At 46.9% G+C, this 21,624-nt stretch overlaps 1 protein-coding gene across 1 annotated transcript in view; it reads right to left on the bottom strand.

The window, feature by feature from the left end:
- LOC147692019 (uncharacterized) overlaps window positions 1-21,624 on the bottom strand; it is a 413,918-nt gene that overhangs the window by 260,193 nt on the left and 132,101 nt on the right. The gene's annotated exons all lie outside the window — the stretch shown is intronic.

The following is a 21,624-nucleotide window of genomic DNA, read 5'->3' as shown; positions in this document are numbered from 1 at the left end:
TTGGCCACTTCCAATTCTATCACTCCTCTCAGCGGGAGCGGGTGGGTCCCTCCGTAGGTGTAGACTTTTGCATTTGTAGGTGAGAGCAGGGGCACAGTGTGAGGCGTTCATATTGATCAGAGTCCATGAGATTCACTGATGCCCCTGTGTCAATTAGTGCTTGTACTGTGGAGCCTGCCACTTAAATGGAGCACATGGGAAACGGTGGCCACCGACGATCCACACAGCCTGCGAATGATATCATGAACAAGTTGTGGTCCTCTCCCTCCATGTCGAACTCTAGTGGAAGTCATCCTCTTGGGCGAGGTGATCATCAATCGACAGCTGCCTGATATTGGGTGGGGGGGCCAGGTGGCCTGGTGAAGGCTGCCTTGGATCTCCCCCTCCGGCAAACTGCATAATGATTCTGTTTTCTGCACAAGCAGCAGACCTTCCCTTTTGTGTAGCAGAGACCTGTCGGTGAATGTTCAGCATCACAGTTCCCAGAGCGCCCTCCCATCGAACCTTCGGGGCGATGCGAGCAGGGCTTGGGTGTTTTTGGATGGCCTTGACTCTTTCCTCCTTGACTTGCACGGGACAGGGGGAGTACAGCGTGGCGGTGTTCCTGTTGAGAGCTGCCTAGTATGTAAATATCACCATTTAGGAACAATTTTTATTTATTTATTTTTTCGATTTGTAGGGCGCAACAGCTACCCAAAAAGGGTTTCCCGGCGCCTAGACTCAGCTAGTAGAAAAACAGGAGAAGGAAGGTGGCTATTGAGAATTATTGATCAAATAGCCAGGTCTTGACATGCCTTCTAAACCTGGCGTAATTTTCCTCCTTTCGGATAAAGGGAGGGAGTGTGTTCCAGAGGGAAGGTCCTAGGTGTGCAAAAGATCTGCCACCTACTCTTGCCAGTTTAAATCTTGGCACACAAAAGTTGGCCGCTGATTGCGACCGAAGATTACGCTTTGGAGTGTAAGGGTGGGCTAGAGCTAGGAGGTATTTAGGTGCCGTGCCTGCTTTAATTCTGAACATGTAGTTCAGTGCTTTAAAACGGATTCTATTTTCAACCCTGAGCCAATGAAGTTCCCGGCGATGACTTGAGACTCCGATGTTTTTTGGAATATTGCACAATAGGCGGACTGCTGCATTCTGGACCAATTGTAGTCGGCCAACTACTGCTTTGTTAGCGTCCAGGAAAATGTTAGTGGACCAAAATATCTATAGTGAACATCATGTACATGCAATCCAATCCAATAATCTATACTACTATTATAAAGAGAGAACACAAACCTTTTGGCAAGGTAAACTCGGGAACCACAGCGCCAATCCACACACCCAATACATTGTTGTAATCTTCAGGGTGTGCAGATGGACATAGGCTATAGAAAATAAAATAAACGTAAATTTAAAAATATAACTTAAAAAAAAGTAGTGCCCTGAAAGTAGCGCCGGCCGCAACGCTGACGGCCACGACGTAGCGCTGGCCCCAACGTACGCGAGCTCGGGGAGGAGCGGCGGCTCAGGTAAGGCTCTGGGACACGGGACGGGAGGTAGCCGGTGAGGGAGATTGGCCCAGATCAACTGAGGTAAGGCTCAGGGTCTGGGGGCAGCATTTCAGGCTTGTGAGGTGGAGCGGCGGTGAAGTGAGGAGCTCGGGTAGGAGCGGTGGCTCAGGTAAGGCTCTGGGACACGGCACGGGAGGGAGCCGGTGTGGGAGGTTGGGCCGGAACACCTGCGGTTAGGCTCAGGGTCTGGGGGCAGCATTTCAGGCTTGCTTGCACTCCCGCCCCGGCACCCGCCCGCCACGACATTGTCCGGGACGCAGACAATTTTGTGGCGGGCAGGGGCCGGGGCCGGGGCGGGAGTGCACGCAAGCCTGAAATGCTGCCCCCAGCCCCCTTCTGCCCCAGGCAACGCTGGGGCGGGCTGCTAGTGTCAAATATATATATATATATATATATATATATATATATATATTTTTTTTTTTTTTCTTTCTTTTAAATAGATAGATATAAATAATGAAGATAAATACAAAACAATTGGATAAAACAATACAGTCCTTTAATATTCATGATTGATTCAAACAATCCCATTGCTTATTTTTTTGAAAAAGGGATAGTTTAACAATAAATGAGATGTATACAATGTCTAACATGGATATATGGAGACATATACTCAAATGTTCAAATTACATCAAAAACATGAAAACAACATAATTATGTCATTAGTACAGAGGACAGTTATATTTGACATGGCTCATGGAAATCTGTATCCTACGCGCGTTTCGGCTGGGTGCCTTCATCAGGAAGCCATGTGTATTAAAAATAAAACCTCAATGAGTCCCACTGGTTTTGGAACTGGAGATTTATAGAAGCCTTCTTGTCAAATAAATGAATCTCTCATGAAAGAATATCCAAAGATGGAATGGTAAAGAGGGTCACATTGGGAATAGTTCCAATCCGTAGAGCATAAGACGTGATCCAGGTCAAAAGGGACAAAGAGGTGGTGAGCTGTGATCAATCCAGCATAAATGCACCACTGCATTAATGATCTAAGATAAATCGGACTTGTATGCTCTGTGCATGTTAATGTCTCTATTGATAGTGGCAATATGTATTTTTGAATGGATAGCCGGGCGTATCGTGAGCAGATGCTCGTGTCCGGCGCTGATGTCAGCTAACAGTGAATCTGTGGATACGAGAAGTGGCGGCAAGGAGACCGGTCATGCACACCCATCTTGCAAGTTGGGCAGCTAGAGTTTTTCGGATTCCCTGTGTCAGGCTCGGCCTGGTGTCTTCCCGAGTCCGCCCGAATTCTGTTCTGGGTAGGGATAGAAACCACGTCTGTTGAGAGCTGCCTCCATCTCATAGGCGTGGGTGTTCAACAGCTCGTGGGACATGGCCAGTATCAGGATGTCATCCAACGACATTCCAGGTTGGCAAAGGATTAGCTGCTGTAATAGCACATACCGGCACCCTTGGATGATTTGGGCCTGTATTTATTCCCTCTGATCTGGAACCATGCATGTGTTCGCCAGCATTCTCAGCCGGGCATAGAACACGTTGACCGGTTCTTTATGAGATTATTTGGCCTGTCGCAGCTTGAAGCGCTCAAAGTCTGGGTTGATTAGGGGGTTGAAATTCCAGGCCAGGGCTCCCACCACGTGGCCAAAATTGTTCTCCTCTCCAGTGTTTGTGAATGTTCTTATATAGCGCTCGATCACCTGGGGAGGTATCTCAGCACTTGCCTTGGGAACCCGTCCCAGCTTTTCCCTGTGAGATAGCCCCTACAGGGCATCCCCAAGGTGAAAGCCAGGCATCCCGCCGCGGGGGGCCGTTGTGGAGATTAAGCAAGCTTAATGCCCAGAGTTGCAGAGTGTGAACCCATGATTAGGTCAGGCACCGAAGCGAGAATTATCGAGTCCGTGGACATTTGAGCCTGCCGCGTCGGGAATTGAACCCTGGTCCCGGGTCTGACCTCTGCTTCAGGGTCTGCCTGCTCTAACCAGTGAGCCACACTTCTCCAGTGTTTGGGAGGTTCTCAAAAAGGTCATACAGCTCTCCACCCCCATAGTGCAGGAGCAACAATCTCTTAGCGGCTCCGTCCGGCTCCCTCTTGCCCCTGAAGTAGTCATTGAAATGCCGAATCCAGGACTTCCAGCAGGGGGCGCCATAGCAGGGTCAGCAAGCTTGTTGAATGGTGGGAGCAGGGTCACCACGGCGTGGCTGTGGTGTTGGGGAGGTATGGACGCACCTACTGGTAGACCGTCTTAGCCTGTTTGAGGTGTCCCGGCTGCGCCTACTTGAGGTGGGGTGCTTATTGTGGTGTCTGCCAGGTGGGTTCATGTTTTCCTCCTTCTGTGATTGACCTGCCTTACTGTGTTTCTATTATTCTATCCTTTTCCCCTTTTTCTTTTGTTATTTGCAGGTGTGCCCGCTTCCCCCAGACCTTTTTTTTTATCTTTTGAACTGTACTAATTACTTTTACGCAATACAACAACAATGAAAATAAAGCTTTTGTCCATTTAAGAGTAGATTGTTTCATTGTTTAATAGATATATGTGCAATTTTTAGTACCCCTTTTTCTTTCCGGTCATTAGCAGCTGGTGAATTTTGAAAGTGGTGTGGAGTAATACTTTTTTTTTTTTTTTAAGTTTCAAAAACCTTTATTGAATCTTGAAAGCATGGTACATCAATGCAATGGCGTCAGGCATGTATACATAATGTAGTTTAACAATATAATGGCATCTTCCCATGCAAAGTGGCGTTAAACAATAACTGATTGCTGGAAATGACGTTCAACAAATGCCCCTCAACTACCCACCCACCCCGAAGGTCTTGTAATACAACAGTAGTCGAGTATCTGAAATGATAAACAAAAAGCTGAGGCAAAGCCCAAAAACATCCTCTTGGAGGGAAAGGCCTCCACATCTCAAACAGAGCAGATTCGTAAGACAGTTCAGTAGGCATAACATACATATAGTGGCCTAGATAGAGGTTCGCCAGTGGGCCTCGGCAACGCAATAGGATGTACCAAGGGCTATTCCAGTATGTTGCAACTAGGCATTGGGCGGTTATGACAGGCCTGCAGAGTGAGTTATTACATAGGCAAAGCCTGCGATGCGCTTACAGGAGTTATATCCGCCCCCACACGTTCATCTTCCTCTTCTGTCCTTTGCCTGAGAAAATACGCCGTGAAGGACGCCCATAAATCTCTAGGCTGTGACTGCCGGGTAGGAGTTCTGCGTAGTCATGTAATCTCTCTTGCCATGTGGACAAAGCACAAATCCAGCATTTAAACTTTGGGGCTCGACCCTGCCCCAACGGCAGGCAATTAGGAGTTTGGCAAGTTAGAGACTGAGAGCTAGGAACTGTTTGTGTATAGTGACAACTGACTGCTTTAAACCCAATAGCGCCTTTAATGGACATGGGGTCAATTCACTCCGAGCATGCTCGCAAGGCAATCAAAAACCTGTTCCCAAAATCTGGCAACCTGGGGACAGGACCACGCAAGGTGTATAAAATCTGCACCAGCAGCCCCACATCGGAGACAGCAATCTGAGTCTCGCAGATTAAATCTTTTCAGTCTGGCAGGCGTATGATATATGCAATGAAGGAATTTATAATGTAGTAGCCGCAGCCTATTATTGCCTGTAATTGCACGTGTTTGGGTGCAACTAAGTTCCCATTGTTCGTCTGTAAGTGGTGCCTTCAGGTCGCCATCCCACTCCGCTCTGGCCCTCGCATCAGTGCCTCCTTGTCCCTGTGGATGTGAATGCGGGTACTTTAAGTCGTCTTGCTCCCACACGAGTGGGTAGTCAAGAGGGATCGGGTGAGTATTATTCGTGAGTGGGAAAATTGCAGATTTGGCCCAGTTTATTTGCCTCCGAACCTCGTGATTTCGCATAGGACCGGATTTAAATGATCACAGGGTTTTTCAATATACAGCGTCATATCATCCGCATAAAGCGAGATTAGGAGCGCCCGAGTCTGATAAATGAGGGAGCGATGGTTATTCTTCTGTCGAAGGGTTGCGGCCAGGGACTCGATTGCAATAGCAAAGAGGATGGGGGGTAAGGGGGAACCTTGGCGGGTACCCCTCTGGATAGTAAACGGGGCAGACCTAGAACCATTAAGTAGCACTGTGGCTGTGGGCTGGTGATAGAGCAGTTTCACCCTGTCTTGGAAGCCAAAAGGAATTCCCATATGTTGTAAGGTGCCAAGTAGGTAGTCCCACTCAAACGAGTCAAAGGCCTTAGTGGCGTCTAGGAATACAGCCACGGCGTCGCATTTGGGGTTGAGGTCCTGAAGCACGACATGGAGGGTGCGGAGATTATGGGAGGTAGCACGATTGGGCACAAACCCGGCCTGGTCGGGCAGCACCAGACGCTCCATAAGGAGGTTGAGTCGTGTAGCCAACACCTTGGCAAGGATCTTGGTGTCACAATTTAAAAGGGATAATGGGCGGTAGGAGTCGCAGTGTGATTGGGGCTTGCCAGGTTTCAGCAGAGAAGTGATTAAAGCCTCATGCATAGTATGGGGCAGGCTGCCTTCTCAAGTGCCGTATTGTAAACCTGTTTCAGAATGGGGGCCAAGATGGGAGCAAAGAGTTTATAAAAGTCAATAGGAAGGCCATCGGACCCTGGGGCTTTGCCTGATCTCATGCCCATAATAGCTTCAGTAAGTTCATCTAAATCTAGGGCTGCGTGGGGGAATTTCTGCTGAGCATCCCCTAACCATGCTAGCGCAACATACGCCAAGTATGTGGGAAGATCTAGTGGGTCCGTTCTATGTAAGGAATATAGTACCTGGTAGTGGTCCCGGAATATGTGAACCTGGTCAGGGAGGTTCCTATGTATGTTGTCAGCCTCATCGTGTATTTTCCGCAACGTAATCGGCAAATCTAGGGGGCTTAACCACATTCCCTAATGCTTTCCCGGGTCTATCTCCCTCTCAGCATATACGTGCCATGTAAGGGCGCCAGTGAATTTGCTTTCTTTGTCAGCTGCCTGTGTGTACTCAGAGAGTTTGTTATACCTGGCACCTTGGCGTGAGTCTCCCTTCCACTTTTTGATGATGGGCCTCAGATGTTTTTCCTGGTGTTCGATGCTCAGGGCACTGCGCCACGGCCAACCCGTGCCGCAGTGCAAGCGCTCCCTATATAAAGTGTATCAGTAATTGATTTCCATGATTGGCTTATTTGGTTTACTGTCAGTCCCCAGTAACGTGCACCGGGAGTGCCGGGGCTTGTAGATACAAATGCCGCTAGTGAGCCTGCAGCGCTGGTTGCGCCACCCACCGAAGCGGCCTCGTAAAAGATGCCTCGGGTCCGCCATTGCACACACTGCGTAGTCTGGTACTGTCACGCTGACTGTGCAAGTGCCCACACTTGCCAGTCATTAAACCTTCCCTAACCTTCATATCAGTCACCCCTATGGTAGGCCCACGGGCAGGGTGCATTGTAAGCGTAAGGTAGGACAAGCCTTGATGTGTGTGGCATTTCCTAGTAGTGAAGTACCGCCCTTTTTCGTTCGTCACTATTGAGGGGCTGCCTGTTCTCTTAGGCCAAGGTGAGCGGCTGGAACTGTTACACGCTACAGTCCCGGCCGGCTCAGGGAACACGGTGGAATGGCGAGTTTGGTATGCCTGAACTCAGAATAATAAAATACTTCCTGTAGCAAGGTTTATTTTAATATCCTGTGTTTGCAACTGCTACTTTTGGAAAGGTAGCATTTGCTCGCCTGACTATTTCAGCCCGCCTCTGCCAGGATGTGTATCTGCTGTCTGGGTTTGTGTGAGTGACAGGACTGGGGAATTCCCGGGTACAGCCAGGTTACCAGGTGGTGAATAGAGTGCTTACACCAGGATAGGTGGGTGGAGTAGTCCTTGACTCTGAATAGGGTTGTGCTTCACCACCACAATGCTGGCTCCACCTCCTGCGGAGCGTCTGATATCCCTGCCCTGCACCCTGAAAGAAAATGGCAGTGTCCTGTCAACAGAGTACTCCAAAACCGGGCTGAACCAGGCTCAGGCCCCCTGGCCTGCCAAGACAAAAGAAACTGAGTATAAAGGTAAGAGCCCTGCTCCTAAGAAATTAGATCCAGTTTTGACCACGATGAACCTCTGCCTGACTGGAAGGACCAAGAGAAGCTGAGGAGAAGGAATCCTGCATTGGTGCCTTGCTGAGGACGGAGAGGAGAAGACCAGATAGGACTTTGGAGACTTGTGCCTGAAACTATCTCCAAGGGCTTGATCACGAGTTTGCCCCCTGAACTGAACCCCAGGACCATTGGGTTCTATTCTGCCTGTGCCCGTTTGCTGTTGGGCCTTTAGTTTTTATTCCCTCGCCAAGTTGTGACTCAGGTGCCTTCGCCCTCCAAAGTCGTGACAGCTCGGAGCCTGGTCTCCCCGCCGCCGAGAGCCCCGCTCAAGCTTGAGTTGCTCTTTGCTTCAGTGCCAGGCCGCCCGCTCTCCTGTCAACTCGCCTGCTACGGAGCACGCTGTGCGCCTCTCATCTTCTCTCGCCGGAATCTGCACGGAGAGCATCTGATAGCCTTGGACGGTCCGTACATCGTAACGTACCCGACAGTCTCGCTTTGCCCTCCTGCATACCAAGGCCGTGCCACACCTCAAGAAGGCCTTCCGTACTGTGGTACCGAAGGTCCGGTGCTGCACCCGTCTGCCCGAGAACGCGACGCCCCACACAGATCACACAGGTACGAACTGGTATGCTGAGAAGTAGTACGCCCCTCAGGCCTGAACGGCGCCTTGCCCCGTGAGCTGCATCAGATCCCGGATCGCCACAACCCTCCACACCGTCCTGCTCACCTGCCTCGCACCTCGAGGGGGCTCCGAGCCGGATAGATACTCTGGAGAACCGTTGGCCCCGTCCAGGGTCCGCCCTCACCAGTAGCCGAGTCTGAAACGCCTCGGACACTCATCGCAAGGTACATTGGAACTCCATCCCGAGTTCGCATCGGGTCCAGGGTCTGCAACGTTTGTTTTCCCTGTCATCGTACCTTGCTAACCAAGAACACTTAAGAACAATTGCCTATTTAAATCTGGTGGCCTCCATTCGCTAAGTGTTATATGGTCTTGTGATAATTCTGCCTATACTTTTACATAAAGTCGAAGTATTTTGATACAATCCTATGACTGGTGTCCGTTTGTGGTGGGTCAGTGGGTTTCCTGTATGTGATCATAGATGCTTAACTAACTATCGCCCTGAAGATTAGCCTTGTCTGCTAGCGCCACACTACCTAGAGGGTGAGCAAGGGTTATTTCTAAAGGAGTAGTTCTCTTACCCTGACTAGAGGAGAGGGTGCCAACCAGAGACCCCCGATTCTAACGGAGTTTATCTTGCATGCGTGCATGGAGCCCGAGATCCGTAGGGCAACAGTCAGTGGACCTTTCCAAGTCTCTCAGTTCTAGCTCCAAATTATGCAGATCAGTGCGTAAGGATTTTAGGACACCGCCTCCATTGGCAATACACCAGCCTCTAACGGTTACCTTAAAGGCTTCCCATACGGTTACAATACTATCTACAGAGGAGATATTGAGTTAAAAAAAGTCTTGAATGTCGTGTTCCATTTCGGCTCTGAAGGCAGAGTCATGGAGATGTGCAGGGTTGAGACGCCAGGACAGGTAAGGGGAACTAATCATAGGAATTTGCAATTCTAGAAGGACTGGTGAATGATCGGAGAATGTGCGTGCCAGGTGGGTAGCACGTCGTACCCAGGGAGTCACCCCGGCAGAAACAAAGACATAGTCCAAGCAGGCCCAGGTGAAGTGCACGGAAGAATAGTGTGTTCCTTCCCGTAGTGTAGGATGTACATGTCGCCAAGCATCTGTCAATAGGTTATCTTCAACTATGCCGCAGAGTGTGCGTTGGGTGTTTGTGTAGTGTGCAGGGAGTGGTTTAGATCTATTAAAAGCGGGTCGCAGCGCTGTATTAAAGTCACCACCCCAAATGACGTGTGTGACGCCAAGCGTTTGAATCTTACTCCATAATCTAAGCAAGGCGGAAGGGACATCCATGCTGGGGCCATAAAAATTAGCAAACAGAACATCATGTGTGTACAAACGCCCCCATATCAAACAGAATCTACCCTCTCTATCGTTGTAGAAACCCGTAGGAGACAAGAGGCGACGGGTCGATTGAGGTCGGAGACCAAAGTAAGGAGAGCAATGAGGAAAGCGCCTTACCTTCTAGATACCATACAAATATCAATGACATTTCTGTGTAAAAGTCACAAGTAAACCCCCCCCCCCTCACCCACACTGGCAACCCCAACTTGCCAGGAAAAGATCTCCCTCCCCCCCGAAACAGTACGCTGAGTTGCTGCACCCAGGCTAAAACGTCCCAAATTATAACAATCATTAAGTAACAATGGGTAATTCCCTTCATTGGGGCAACTAGGGGTTCAAGTCCGTTGCACTACAACTCCTTATTTCACCCATCTACAAACACCTGGGACACAGGGGTCAAACTAATGGGACGGAGGTGAGCGGCCGGGAGTCAGTAAATGCCTTAAAGTCAATAAAAGTATTTTACATCACCAATCAGCGGAATTGCAGCATGTCACCAGGGAGACCTACAGTTCCAGTTTGACGCCACGTGGAGGTCTTGTCTCAGGAGGGCTCCGACAGTGGAGAGTGGGAGCGAGAGTGACGACGTTCAGCCGCCTCTCGTGAGGATGATCTCCTGTTGCGCTTCAAATACTCCTCGGTCTGCTGTGGTGCCTATAAAATGTGCTATCTGCCACGATGGTGAATCCGTAGTCTGGCAGGGTAGAGCATTGCATACTGGATACTGCGTGACTGAAGTTGCTTCTTCACCGCGAGGAATTTCCGCCGGGCATCCTGTACCGCCTGGGTGAAGTCGGGATAAAATGACAAGGTTGTGTTTTCAAACTGCACTTCTCCCTTCTCCCTCGCCAGTCGTAGCAGAGTATTGCGGTCTCGATAATTGAGAAATTTCATGATGATCGGAGTGGCATAGCTTCCGGAGGGGGCTTAGGTGCCAGGGAGCAGTGTGCTCTCTCGAAGACTAATTGCGCTGAAAAAGAGTCACGTCCAAAGAGATCACATAGCATGCGTTCCATATAGTCTTCTAGGTGGCCTGTGTTGGTTGTTTCCGCCAAGCATACGAACATTGTTTCTTCGGGAGCGGGCTTCCAACTCCTCATTTTTATCTGCTATTACCTTTAATAGTTTGTCCATATGAGCCATTGTTGCCGAGTAGAGGTGGCTCCATCTTCCAGGTCAGAAACCCTCTACTCAGCCTCCTTAAAGCGTTCCTCGTGGCCGTCTAGTTTCGCCACAACATTGTCCATCCGTTGATTCATGGAGTCTATATTGGAATCTATAGAGGTGAGACTCTGTTGCATGCTTACCAGGAGGGTCTTCCATCCTTCATCTTGCGTTTCTGGTGGGTCGTCCTCCCCTTGGGTTTTGGAGTTTGCGCCGGATGTCTTGCAATTTTGACTGCTGTGGTTCCGTTTTGCCCATCTTGGCAGGCCGCGTGGTGCTTGACCGCGGCAAAGTAGGTGAGTGGGAGGCGCCGGCGCGGCTCCCTGGCTGTCGTCGCAGGTCCAGGTTAGGAAGGTATTCGAGAGGTGTTCCCACGAGCCAGTTCCCGTGGGTCTTCGTGACCTAGTTGCTTCCAGTCAAGTTCAAGTTCAAGTAATACTTTATTCGGTTCAATTTCAAAAACCATAAAAGTAAAAAAAAACACACAAAAGATCCACAAGACAACAGGCAGCATAATGACATAAAAATACAGTATAAAAAAGGGAGGGAGTACCCAATTAAAAAAAATGCTGAAACATGATGTCAAAATTTAAAAACAGCAATATGTACATCATTCTATAGTTAAAAAAGGAACATAAGAAAATTTGATTTAAGAATTGATTCAAGTAGCAGGAATTATTATTTACAGTAATTCATCTAGGACCAATTGATCTTTTTACTGAGTCTCACCGCTATGGTTAAAAATCTAGCTACATTGTAAATTTCCCATATATTTGATAATAATTGAAGATACAATAAAGCTGGCTTGACTTGCCTAAACCCTTTCCCCTTTAACAGGGGTATAATAAACTTTTTCCTAATATCTTTAAAGTGATCACAGAAAAACAGAAAGTGAACAGTGTCCATAATCGAACAGCCATCACATTTACACAAATCTAGATCAAGGGGCTTGATCCAACCAGGACGGCCAAAAATTATCAGGTGGATTTTGTCTAATCGGAACTTGGTTAAAAGGTATCTATGAATTGAGTTGTTAACAACCTTTAGATAAAGTTCCAGATCATGTCCAGAGGATACAATCAATTGATGAGTCCTCACAGATGGCTTTAACAGCTCCAATCCTTCTCTGTCCATCCCTCGGTTCAACAAAAAAGTATTTTTGACCCACTTCAGATCACCTTTCACTAAGTTAGATTGTTTGTTAAACAGTTCAGGCCGACCTAACTTTATACATAGTTGTTGTACATATTTCAACTAAGGGATCTTGTCCCAATGATCTAGCGTAAGGCAGTCCTTAAAAATGTTGTGGTTCACTTCTAGTTCCAGGTTAAGCCAGACTGAGATCCATTTTAGTAGGGGGGCCATAGCGATTCGATCTTCCAGATAATCCACACCGCATTCCTGATGTGCTATGAAGCCGGCCGTTGATCTTGGCAGGGAGAGAATTGTTTTAAGGAAGTTATCTTCCGTTACCTGAAGCATTTTAACTGGCCTAAAACCCCACAGGTCTGCGCCATACATGGCGATAGCAATACATTTAGCAGCAATACTGCCTCCAGGGGTTTCACCCCTAATTTACGTGAGAACCCCAGCACTGCAGAAATAGAACGCGCCAGTGTATTTCTTTTATCCAACAATTGAGGGTGCCACGTCGAACAATCATCAAATACGACCCCCAAATAAGGAACTCTGGAGACTCTTGTCAAGTTGTGCCCATTACATTGCAGTGTCAATAAATTTTTCTGGGCGTTGCCTTTCTGGCCCACCACCATAACATGGGATTTACCATAGTTAACACTTAAATCAAGATTTATCATAAAATCATAAAATGAATTTAACAGACATTGGAGACCCACTGCAGTTCTAGCTAGGAGAGCAGCGTCGTCCGCATATAATAATGCGGGCAATAAGTACTTCCCTGCCCTCGGAATGTCCTTACACGCTGCTCCTAAAACGTCACCCAGGTCATTTATATATAGTGTAAAAAGCAGGGGAGCTAGAATGCATCCCTGCCTTACACCATTAGTGATATTGATTTTACCCGTGCAGTTACCTTTTCTATCATATCGTACCGTAGCTGTAAGGTCCCTATGGAGGTCTGCTAAAAAATACACAATATTGGGATCTATTCCAATTCTAAGAAGCTGGCCCCATAACTTGGATCTGTTTACTCGATCAAAAGCCGAGGACAGATCCATGAAAGCAATATACAGGGAACCTGGCTTCGCAATTGTATATTTCCCAATAAGCAATTGCAAAATCAAGCTTTGGTCTATGGTACTACGCCCCTTTCTAAAACCATACTGTAGGGGCGAGAGGGTATTGGTGTCCTCCAACCAATCAGTAAGTTTACGTAAGACCACTCTCCCTAGGACCTTTACTGCGGAATCAATAAGAGATATAGGGCGGTAATTGCCCGGGTCACCCCTATCACCTTTTTTATAGATAGGGACGATCACCGACTGGGACCATGTCTCCGGGATGCCTGTTTTTGAAATTCTGTTAAAAACGTTTGCTAAAACTTTGGAACAAAATGAGATATTACCTCTAAAAAGGTCGGAGGGAACTCCATCCGGCCCGGGAGCCTTATTACTAGTCATTTTACCAATAGCGACGGCCACCTCACCCTCATCTACAGTTAGGATATAAGGCAATCTGGAAAAGGTGGTCGAGGCCTCTACCCCCAAAATCTCCTGTTCATAAACAGACTTAAAGTGCAAGTGCCATTTATCTTCTTGTATTCCACAGTCCAGTTCATTATTACTAGAGTCAGTAAAATAGGATTGGTTGACCACAGCCCAGAACTTAGCACTACTTTTCAACACATCAATTGATGTCAACTCAGCCCAAGCGTCCTCTCTAATCTCGCGCCGCCTTCTTTCAACGACTGTCTTATATTCTTTCCTAAGGGCAGCCACAAGCAATCTATCCACTGGTTTGGATTTAAGGGCCACTTTGAGTTTATGATTGGCCACAGAGCAATTCTTATCAAACCAGCCTTCCTTCCCTTGCGCTTTGCCTTTGCCCTGACGTGTCAGGACAATGTTGAGGCAAACCTTTTGGTACGCCTCCACTACTTCATTGTCCCCTGCCTGATCATCCATACAAAGCTTTAGTTCCTCCCGGCTACTACTACAAAGATTACAGAAAAACTCCTCTGGGACTATCTTGCACAACTTGATTCTACGGGCTGGGTCAGTCAAGCGCATATCGCGTTTGTCCACCAAATTCGACCTACTTTCCATAGTTACAATTACATTTTTGACCCTTAATGCAACTGGATTATGGTAGCTAAAATGAGACTGCACAACTGTATAACTAATAATATGGCTTCCACAACTACTACTTAAAAAAATAAAATCAATTACAGACCCGCTACCATGTCCTGTAAATGTAGGAATATCCTCACTGCCCCCGTTAGGTAGCATTAGCCCGTTTTCGGCCAGCAGAGTTTCCAAGAAAATGCCCTGGTCGAGTGCTCAAAGTGAATGTTCTCCTCATCCGGAGGACCAAATAAAAGGTTAGATGGACATTTGTCCTGACAACCATGGACATTAAAGTCCCCCATTAACATGATAGTACATTCAGACTCCGATGACTCTTTAAATTTAAGGAGAAAAGAGTTTAACATCATCAGATTACTAAGCGGATGAGCCCAATCAAAAGAATTATAAAAATTCACTACCAGGACATTATGAAGGCCCTTGCGGGTAGTTTGGACCGCAAGACAGTAGGGACAGCCAGTAACTATTTCCTTATAAGTACCCGGGATTTTAGCGGATACCAGGGTAACCAAGCCCCCTCGTGCTCGCCCCCGAGTAGAGGTAACAGCTGGGAGAAAAAAAGTAGTAAAACCATCAACCGTGAGTATATTTTGTGTGTCCCATGTTTCCTGTATGGCTATTATATCCATGGTGCCTATAAAATCCCTCCATATGGGGTCATCAACTTTACTCCTGAGACCAGCAATGTTCCATGTTGCCACAATCATCTCCCCATTCCCCAATACTTTATCCTTTTTTCCGGGTGGTGGGTCCCCTCCTTCAACACCCCGATTGACAATTGGAATTAAATCAATGTTTGACTCCTGCACAACCTGGGTACTATTTTCATTTTGTAATGTGGTTGGGGGGATATTTTGCATCAAACTAAGCGGTGTGCCCTGTTTTTGTCAATCAACCCAATCCAAATTTGACAAACACTCATAGCAATTTTGACTGCTGTGGTTCCGTTCTGCCCATCTGGGCAGGCCGCGTGGTGCTTGACCGCGGCAAAGTAGGTGAGTGGGAGGCGCCGGCGCGGCTCCCTGGCTGTCGTCGCAGGTCCAGGTTAGGAAGGTATTCGAGAGGTGTTCCCACGAGCCAGTTCGGGTCATGTTCTTTATGTCGGTGATGTTTGCAGCCCTTTACATGAAGGCATGATGGAGGTTATGTCGAGTTTAAGTCCCGGCGAGGCGAGAGCTCTACGCTAGAGCAGCCATCTCGAACTAGCGCCACCTAGCGCACCGCCGCTTCCCCCAGACATTATGTAGGATCGCTCTTTTTTTAAAAAAAAAGAAAGTGTCTTTGACGGAGGTTGGCAGGGTGGTGGGGAGCCCTTTAGCCTCCAAGCCCCAACGTGTGCTCGTTGGATGCACAACCTGTAGGCTGACTGTCTTTGTTCTTTTAGTGTTTTTATTGTCCCGTTTTGTTTTTGTATTTGTGTAGACTGCAGCTGGTGCTCGCACCCAGAGGGCCTCCTGCTGCTCAGCGCACACACCTTCAGAGAAGCAGTTGACGCCTCAGACTGCGCATTGCAGACCTATTGCGCCCTGATGCACACGTATGATGGGGCAGGGCTGCCATCCTCTGGAGAGAGGCTGTTGGAGCAGTGAATGTGGCACCTGGCTACCAAGCATCAAGGGAGTCTCCAGCAGTCTCTGCAGGGGGGCCAGGAAGGGTCACAGTCCTCACGAAGGCGGGGCCTGCCACTGTCATGGAGGAACTGGGATCGTCAGTTGCCAGGTGCCCTGCCGGACACCACCTCAGGCGATCGGGAAAGTCTGGTGGAAAAGATAGGTGAGCCAGGGAGTCACAGGTCTAGTACCGGCCTCATCGCCAGTGTAGCGGGTGTGCCCGCTGGTGCATGCAGCCTACCCAGGTCCCTGGAAAGAAATGCACATACACTCCATGTCGCAGTGTGGGCAAAAGACCACTAGCGGTCTTCCGCCTATTTATTTAACTCCTCTCTGCAAGCCCGCCCTGAGGATTGCTACAGTTGCAACAGTGTTGAGGAGTGCCTGAGTGGCTCTCTACAGGAGGCGGTCTCAGCAGTGAAGGAGGCAGCACCATCTTGCGCTATAAGGCGCAGACTTGTAACATCTGGAATAAAGATATAACGCCGTGGTAAGATGTAGTAAGAGGGATTATTTTGAAACCTCATCCACCAACTTATGCGCATCAACCTGTGCTGCCTCACATCAAACTCTACTAGATTCTATGTTCCAAGTTCCATAAAATCGATAACGCAAACACCACCCATGGCTAGATACCACAGTCCTCCCTTCTTTAGAAAACAGAAAAAGATTTTTTTTACATTCCAATCAATAAAATCCTCACTCCCAAAATAAAACAAAAATATAAATTTAATGTTTAAGCCCTTCTCCGCCTCGGCTGAAACCGTTTCTCTAAGTTGGCAGGCCTGAACATAGAGATGGTGTGTATTGGGAAAAAGATGGTGGGAAACACAACTCAAGGGCGACAATAAGTGAATTGTACCTCTTGTACCACCTTCAGCATATGAGGTGTTGGACATTTCGGTTGGTAAGGCGAGTGAAATGGTGTGTAAGAGGCCAATGAGGACTAAAATAAATAAAAAATATATAATAACTTTCAAATTAAAACGTAACAACAAGAAACGAAACAATCAAAAGGTAAAACTTATTTGATATAATACTTGAGGTAATATGGAGTTATACTTTGATGTAAGCTTCTTCTTCTTGATTACCCTTAGAACTGACTTTTATCCTTCTGTATCACACATCCACTTATTTCCATATTTGGTCTGAGTACAACAATCCTCTTTTTATTCCAAATCCTGACATCCATTAGCTTAACGGCATTCTCAAAACATTTTGCAACTTGTGTAGGTTTTGAATATTTTGACCAGGCCATCGCATCCACTGGAGCTTTCACTCGTACCCAATCGCCTATACTTACTACAACCTGCTTGACTTTCATCCCTTCATCAAAATATCCTTTGTTGTTTTTCTGCAACCTTACTTCTCTCTTCCTCTAATCGCCAATCCCATCGTATTTTACACCTCACCAACTCATCCAACCTGGACATAACACAGTATTAAGTGCTACCTTCAAATAGTTCAAAAGGTGATTTCCCAGTTGTGGGTTATGCTGTCATGCGATGAGCTGTAATACATTTCGTTGACTCCTCTTTCTAATTCAGGACATTTGCCCTGGACATTAAATGTTTTCTTATATGACTCTATTATCACCAAGTGTTTTTTTCATCTCCTTCACTTGAAACCAAATTAGATAAAAAATCTGTTGACACATTTGATAACATTGGCAAATGTTCAACTGAGAAATGAAAGTCCTGTAACGCAACCAACCAATGTCTTATCCTAGAAGATATAAAATCCAGACCTTTTTTTAGAAAAATTTCCTCGAGTGGCTTATGGTCGGAGCAGACCTTAAAACAGCTTCCTCATATAAAATGTTGAAACTTATTTAAAGCCCAGTATATAGCTAATGCTTCTTTTCTACTACCGAGTAGTTAAACACTGCTCTTCTCAAACTCCTGGACGCACATGTGATGAGCTGCTCTTCTCCATTTTTCACCTGTTTGAGGATTGCCACCAAACCTTTTGAACTGGCATCAGTTACTACAATTGTTTAAATCCCGGGGAAAATGCTTGTAAATTTAGTGCATGCTTTAAGTCATATCATATCAAACAACTTTAGTTCTATCACTATAGATTATAAAAGTACAACATAAAACAAGACAATAACAAACACACAATACAAATAAGTCATAACATTATAAACAAACATTCCCAGTCTATTTACAGTCACAGCAAAATAGGACGGTCAAAGTGCATCAGTGTTTGTACGAAAAGAAAATTCATTGTAATAGCAGCATGATAGGGCACTAGAGATTAAATCATTATTTGTACTAATAAGCTTCATCATAAAATACTTTAAAATAGCAAATAAATATATATTAAAAGCAATGTTCACTTAAAATAGCACAGGGCCCACAATACGACTTTAGCGGGTGACATACAGTATGATACACCCTACAAACTATCAGGGAAAAACTTAGTGCGCCTGATCCACATAGCCATTAAGAACTTGGCTGTACAGAATACAAACATACATGTTGTGTTTGACTGCAGTATTCTATAAGCCTCCTTGTACTTTCTTACTCCCAGATTTCTGCAAAGAGGGGCAATCCATTTGGTTCAAGATTGGTAGTACAAGGGACAAAAGAATAAGACGTGTTCAGGTGACTCAAGCTTCCCTTGGCAAATAATTTGTAATCCTTTGCATTCTTCTTGACATTCTTGAGTCCATCTAAATTCCTAGTAAAGATCTCATGTTGTTTGACTTGCTTGCTAAATTCTTAATGTATTTCCCACAGTATTCTACCATCCTCAAAATGAAACAACTTCCTCCTTTGTACTTGGAGTGCCAGCCTCATAATAGTATCAATTAATAATTTTTTTGGAGCAAACCCTTCACTAGTAATCCAATGACCTAGGAAATGTATTTTATGAGCAGAAAACTTACATTTCAAATGTTTTAATGTCAACCCTGCTTTCATTAACCTCCCCGGGACAATTCTTACTCTTGCATCATGCTCAATGCTTGACACACCAAATATCAATAAATCATCCCGATAGCACTTTTTGTCTTTCCTTTCCACTTTTTACAACACAAACATTTTCTTCATTCTTTCCTGTACTGGGGTTATTTTAACTTTTCTCACTTTTCAATTTTGTCACATATTTTATCATGTGGTCCACTCTTTTCTCAATTGAAATAATCTCCTCTAATGGTGGTTCATCTTTTATTTTATTTTATTTATTTTTATTCTTATTTATTTGAAAAGTTTTATATAGCGCTACTAGACCCGGAGGTTTCAGAGCTCTTTACATTAGTTACAGCGCGTTACAGGTTACATAGTTATATCACTTAAATCAAAGAGTCACAGGGGGAGGAGGAGGAGGGGGAGGGAGGAAATACAGAACGGGAAAACAAAGGAAAACAATGTCAGATGTCCGGCTGGGTAGGTGACGGCAGAGGGGGTGAAACCAGGGCCAGACTCCTATTTAGCTGCATCTGACAGCTCCACCGGGCATCAGCCAAGGTTGCTCGTGTATTGAGGTGAGTACAAACAGTTTTGACGCCCATGGGACGTCATCAAAGATCCAACAGAAGTTCAGAGGAATGTTATTTATGAGTTATATATAGTGTTGGTTAGACCCGTAGGTATCAGAGCACTTTACATTAGGCTACACAATGTTACAGAGAATGAAAACAAATACACATTACATCAAAAATGAAACAACACATTGGGAGAGGAAAGACAGGTGAGACAAATAGAGAGGAGGGGGAAGTGTGAAGGGGGAGTATGAAGGAAAAGACGGCAGGAGAGACGAAAGGAAGTCTGCCCAAAGACCGACTGGGTAGGTGATGTCCGAGGAGGGAATCCACAGCCCATCACCCCAATAGCTAAACAGATAGCTCTATCGGGCATCAGTCAGATAGCTAGGTCTCAATTGACGAGGAAGATACCAGAAGAAAGTCCAGTGGATAGACAGGGTGGGAACTATGAGCAAGGACGGGTGAGGACAAAGGTCAATAGCTGGAAAGAGGAGAAGAGTAGAGAGGCGGGTGTAGGGGGTATGGTGAAGAGGGGAAGAGGAAAAAGTTCAGTAGAGAGACGCAGGAGAGTTTGTCCAAAGACCAGCTAGATCTGAGATAGAGCTCTGGGGACTGGGTTTTTCAGCAGTCGCATGCGCTCTTCCAGGTCTTGTTGTTTGGCTTCAAGGTCGAGGGTGCGGGCTCCGACTGAGTCCACATCCGCCCGTAGGGCCACCAGTCGCTCCCCTGTTTCTGACTTGAATGCGTCAAGGAAGGCCCCAATGTCCGATTTGATGTCGTCATGCAGCTCCTGCTTGAACTCCCTGGGTGTGGCCAGCAGTTCCTCTCTGGAGATCGCCAAGGAGCCTCGGGGGTTTTGGGATCGTCCCTCGATGTCCCCTTGGGTGCTGGAGAGAAAAAGTTGGAGGCCCCAGGCTACTGGGATTTTTTCGGGGGCATAGGGGCCTTCCCTCACTGCTTACGAGGGGTCTCATGAACGCGGCGGGCTTTGTGAGGGCCGGGATCTGCGGTGATGAGCTAGTCATCAGCGGCAGGGGTTCAATTAGATGACGCCCAGGAGATCCAGTGAGCTGGAAGCTTCCAAGCCGGCAGGGACGCTCAGGGAACCAGTCATCTGTATACGTGGCCAGCGTCTCCATTCCCAACGTGCTGTGCGTGGGTGGGCTCGGGCCCTGTCTCAGGCGTAGGGATCGGCCCGCCAAATATGGTCAGCCTTAGGGTCAACTGCAACTGTAGACCTCTCCAGGTCGCAAAGGAGGGTAGGTACTTTTTAACTCTGGTTAACCCCTCTCATGTACTGGCGTGTCACCCACAATGACTAATTCACATGGCTGGTTTCAGGGCCCCCCTCAGAGCTCCCACGTTGCTGCAAGGATGCTCAGGCTCAGCCTCCCCTTGAATCTCTATTAGGCTGAAAACTGGAGGTAGCGCGCCACCATCATAAGGTCAGGGAGCGTTGTGCACGAAATAGAGGACGCAGATCTCAACAGGGGAAGGGAGGCCCCACCATTCCCTGTATGTTGTATGGCTGGTTCCACTCTGTGCACCACGCCGGGCTATATATTGGCATGCCAAAACCTGCCGGCGCTGCATTTGCGCGCTTCTCTTCAGCACCCGACGGTCGCCATGTTGAAGACAGGCATGGATGGCAAGCTCCATGACTACAAATAATCTCCGACATTTGTGCTCCCCGTTGGGGGCTCCTCTCCACCACAAGACCTCAGGATTTGGCTATGCTGTGTGGGTGCGTGAGGAGGCGGCCGCAAACCTGGTCCACTGTCGTCCGTGCAGGTACGGAACCCCAAGGCAGTAGTTTGTGCTGTTTTGCGGGGGCAGCCCCCTGTCTCCCAGCTCCACGGCGGTACCTGACTGCAACCCCCATATTGTAGCTGGACCCCTCAAATTTGCACGTTGAAGCAAGTTTCCTTAGACTAGTTATGTATTTTTCTACTGTTTCCTCTCCACCTTGCTCTCTTAACCCAAAATGATATCCCTCCATAATGGTGCTTACTCTTGGTAAATAATGCTTGTAAAGCTGCATTTAACATATTTTATACTCATTTAGTCCTCTTTGTTCTTCAGCGCATACAGGAAGGTTCTCTACCACCTCCTGTCCCTTACCACCTAAACAGTGCATCAACAATGAATACCTTCTTTCTGCACCTTAATTAGTCCCACAAACTTGTGCATAATATTCAAAAATCTTCTTACACTTGCTCCACCTTATCACCGGTTCTTCCGGGCTGCTAAAAAAAATGGTGGTGCTGTCACATTCTGCAGGTTATTTCTTTCCCGCTAAACAAACTTTTCCACCTCTATGTCTATCTGAATCAACACAGATCTGTCTATACAGTGTTATTATATATACATATTTTCTGCACTAAAGAAAGAAAACAATTTACATTTACTTATTTTCCTATATATATTGACCATGTATATTACTAAAGATCCCACTCAAAATAATTAAATTAAACGAAATGCTCTCCCCTCTGGTGTGCCTATC

This window comes from Lissotriton vulgaris, chromosome 9, assembly GCF_964263255.1.
Source record: "Lissotriton vulgaris chromosome 9, aLisVul1.2, whole genome shotgun sequence".
Classification (NCBI taxonomy): domain Eukaryota; kingdom Metazoa; phylum Chordata; class Amphibia; order Caudata; family Salamandridae; genus Lissotriton; species Lissotriton vulgaris.
This window is presented reverse-complemented; position numbering and strand designations above follow the sequence as displayed.